General features: G+C 40.4%; 1 pseudogene; it reads left to right on the top strand.

Moving 5' to 3' along the window:
* Positions 1-400: 400 nt before the first annotated feature.
* Positions 401-1,890, top strand: LOC147894785 (uncharacterized; annotated as a pseudogene).
* The last annotated feature ends 2,687 nt before the right edge of the window (positions 1,891-4,577 follow it).

Raw genomic sequence — 4,577 nt, 5'->3', positions numbered from 1 at the left:
GCTATAGCACAAGCTTTGATTCCCTTTAAAGACATATGGGTGAAATATGGTGTCACATTGATGGGAGATGGATGGAGTGATACTAGGAGCCGCTCTATTCAGGGTATCATTGCATACTCTAGGGGGGGCATCTTTTTTATTAGAGCTATTGATAATTCAGAGGAGGGAAAGTTAGCCGAGAGGTTGGCTAGCATTTGGATGGAGTCCATTGAGTATGTGGGGGTAGATAAGGTTATTCAGTTTGTTTTTGATGGCGAGAACTCCAACAAGGCAGCAGGGAGGATTTTGGAAGAGAAGTACCCTCACCTTACCTTCACTCGTTGCATGGCACATGGGCTGAATAATTTCTTGAAGGATATCGGTAAGTTGGATTGGGTGTGTGAAATTTGGTGTCACATTGATGGGAGATGGATGGAGTGATACTAGGAGCCGCTCTATCCAGGGTATCATTGCATACTTTGGGGGGGGCATCTTTTTCATTAAAGCTATTGATAATTCAGAGGAGGGAAAGTTAGTCGAGAGGTTGGCTAGCATTTGGATGGAGTCCATTGAGTATGTGGGGGTACATAAGGTTATTCAGTTTGTTTCTGATGGCGAGAACTCCAACAGGGCAGCAGGGAGGATTTTGGAAGAGAAGTACCCTCACCTTACCTTCACTCCTTGCATGGCACATGGGCTGAATAATCTCTTGAAGGATATTGGTAAGTTGGATTGGGTGTGTGAAATATGGTGTCACATTGATGGGAGATGGATGGAGTGATACTAGGAGCCGCTCTATCCAGGGTATCATTGCATACTTTGGGAGGGGGCATCTTTTTCATTAAAGCTATTGATAATTCAGAGGAGGGAAAGTTAGCCGAGAGGTTGGCTATCATTTGGATGGAGTCCATTGAGTATGTGGGGGTAGATAAGGTTATTCAGTTTGTTTTTGATGGTGAGAACTCCAACAGGGCAGCAAGGAGGATTTTGGAAGAGAAGTACCCTCACCTTACCTTCACTCCTTGCATGGCACATGGGCTGAATAATCTCTTGAAGGATATCCGGTAAGTTGGATTGGGTGGATTGTACCATTGATATGGGTAATCATGTTGTCTTTCATCACTTGCCATCACTACATTTTGGCTATTTTTCGTAAGATATCCCCTCAAAAGAATCTTTTGAAGTATTCCGACACATGCTTTGCTTATAGTTTCATCATGTTGAAGCGGTCTAAGCTGAAATCTCAATTGAGGCAGCTTGTTGTTTCTGCTGAGTGGGATGCATGGCATGAACGGAACTCTACAGGGGCGCAGAGACACAGTCCATTGTCTTGGATGACCTCTTTTGGGATGATGTTCCCCTTTTGCTTCAAGTTACAAAGCCAACTCTTTTGATGTTGAGGCTTGTTGATGGAGATGGTCCTTGTATTGGGAAGGTGTATGAAGGGATGGAGAGGACGATTGAGACCATTCAAAGTATAGATGCTTTGTATGCTTGGAGGAAGGAGGAGTTGAGGACCTTGGCAACCTCTCTCGGTGGACAGAATATTATTCACCTTTGGAGGCTGCAGCCTTTGTTTTGGATCCGGAATTTCAAGGGAAGGGGCAAGAAACCGATAAAGAGGTGGAGCAAGGATGGGAGAAGATATTGAGATGACTTTTCTCAAGTCCAGATAGGAAAAAAGTGCGGGAGGAGCTGTCATATTATAGGCCAGGAAAATGGTTGTTTGGTTTGGAGGATGTACGTAATGACAGGTTCAAGATTTCCTCTGTTCGTTGGTGGGAGGACTATGGGGTAGGTGCTCCATTGTTGCAGCGTTTGGCCATTCGTATACTTAGCCAGGGAGCTAGCTCTTCACCAGCTCTTCACCGGTTGAGCGGTTATGGAGCAATTTTGGAAACATTGCATTGAAAAAGAGGAATATGCTTGGGGTTCCGAAGGCAAATGGTCTTGTATTTATTAATGCAAACTTGTGTTTGCTTAACAAGTTTAGGGCAGAGTGCACTCTTGAACCATATCTTGGATTTAAACCTGATGAGGACTCCGACAGTGATGCAACAGAGGATGCTCCTGAGCATGAGGATGATGAGGCCTAGGACCAGGATTAGGATGATGAGACCCAGCAGGGTGAGGGAGAGGCCTTGATTACTATGCCACCCTCAGACCATTAGGGCTAACTCTCTTTTATCTTTACACCATGTTCTTGATTCGAGAGTCTGGAGTCCTATTTTGTATTGAGGCCTTCAGGCCCGAGGCATGGCCTCCCTTTTTCGTACTTTGCATATTATATGCTCTCGGACCTATAGCATTCTGCAGTCTACTACACTTTATTCACATTTTATTCACATTGCAAACATGTACATTTCAGTTTTGAGTATTCTAAGAGTGTCTTTAAATGTCTAAACCTGAAATGGAAAGTTTAGAGATGCTAAAAGTGGTTTTCTTTTCATGATTTGTATATTTTATATGAATTGATGATGTGGTGTTTCGATTTTGGTCCCGGTTCCCCTGTTCCCCCTTCTTAGAACATTTCCATTCTGGCAATTAAAATTTTGGAATGTTCCCGTTTCTTGGTAACTACGCTTCCGAGCCTCAAGCTTCCCCAGGCTTCCCGAGCTAGTCTTGTGTTGCTAATGCACATGTCATATACAGTCCATGCACATGACAATTATGTAGTAAGGAGCTAGGAGCACTATTAAAGTTTCTTACCCCTAACCTCAGCTAAGAGGTTGAGTTTGTGGATGAGATAGTCACCTAGAGTTTTGTCTCTATGGCTTTTCATATTGGGCTTTAATTTTGCAAAGGACAAGGCTTCTGGCATTCTGTAAGAGCTTCACACAGTTTGATTGAGATTGCAGATATTTGTTATGTTTAGTAGTCTAATTTTTGTAGATTTTGGGGGATTTTGAAACCAAGGGCAATTTATTACAGACATTGCATGCATGAGCATTGACATTGGCTAGAAATTGTAGCAAATTGAGTGACTCAATTTGGGATTTTTCCCATTGGTCCTCTTTTTGGCATATTTGCTCTCTTAGAATTCGGGACTTTTGCCAGATTGGGTGTCCATCGTAGTGACATTTACTCGGTATAGCTCAATTTGGGATTTTCTTGCATTTGTCCTTTGATTTCGGTAATTTGTCCTTAAAAATTAGGGAGTTTTATATGCTGTCTTTCATTTGGCACTCTTGTCTCGGAGATTGCTTTACATGAACATTCAACGACTATTTGTGGACAGATTCAGCTTAGCTTTGCATTGGACATATTTGTAGACATTTGCTCCTTGATTTGGTCACTTTTTCAAGCTAGTGTTGTCTTGGGCAGATTTTTTCAGGATAGCTTATTGACAACATTTGGGGGTTAGCCTTTTGCATTTTTGATCAGTGTTTGAGTAGCCCTCTGTGGCATTTACTCTTGTAGAGCATTGCTATCATTTTTTGGAGTTAATATTCTGCAGATTTTTAATAAAGAATAATTATTAATTGATACAATCTTGCCAATGAAAGAGTAAAAATAAGGTTGGGGTGATACTTATACCTCGTGATATGCCATAAAGATGACTCGCACACCATTCAAATCTAAAGATTGCAACCACGTACAAACATCGGCTAACGTCTTTTTGCTCCATTGCTAAGTACAACAGAAAGGAGGGAATCGAGCATATACACACAATTCTATATTGATCTAGGAATGTAAGATATAACCGTACAACAGCAATAGATAAACAAACATTAGCTCATTAGATTGAATCAAAATATTGAAGTATCACGCCAAGAAAAAGTTTGTATCAAACATGAGGATGGTCATCATGACTTTTTATTAACCTCTTTTAAAGGATCAGAGAGGATTGAAACTTTCTCTCTACTAATTGAGAAAGCTTGAGGTCGCTATCCAATGATAACCTTGAAATCAAAAGAAGTATCCATTTGCTCTAGTTTAGCAGTCACATTTGTAGAATTTATGTCTGTAGCAGCTAAGGTTTTCTCGACACTTCACAATGGTAGCAATAAATGCTTTAAGGGTAGATGCGATAAATGCATGTAGATGCAAGTCAGTATATGTTGACCTTGAGATTTCAATGCCTCTTAAATTTAAAATTTTAGCATGGAGCAATAAGCAGTTATACTTGACTCTCCATCCACAATTGTGGCCATCCTCTTACTTCACTGCCTAACATGTTATATACTCTATTTGATCTACCAAGCTACCTTTCAATTGCATAACTGCGTCTATAGCACCTACAAACTTTTAAGTTGACTTGCCCATCATAATAGATAACATAAATGAATGTGTATTGCGTATGATGGAAGTAATTGCATCATAGATAGTGTATACTTACTCTAACACAGTGTCATGGACAGATTTCATCGAATTGACAAAGAAGCATTGCTTGCCTAAGATGTCCACAACCACCAAACTCCAATGTGAGTTGTATTACTAGTTAAGATTAATTACTATTTGATATAATTCTACCAATGCAAGAGAAAATTTAAAAAGGGATTGTTGCTCACTTCTCGTAATACATTATAAAGATAACTCGTGCCTCATTCAAATCAATAGATGCAACTAGTTGCAAACATCATCTATGCACTTTTGCT

The sequence above is a fragment of the Dipteris shenzhenensis genome, chromosome 14 (assembly GCF_047967505.1).
Source record: "Dipteris shenzhenensis isolate YYH24624 ecotype China chromosome 14, Dip_SZ_1.0, whole genome shotgun sequence".
In the NCBI taxonomy this organism is placed as follows: Eukaryota; Viridiplantae; Streptophyta; class Polypodiopsida; order Gleicheniales; family Dipteridaceae; genus Dipteris; species Dipteris shenzhenensis.
This window is presented reverse-complemented; position numbering and strand designations above follow the sequence as displayed.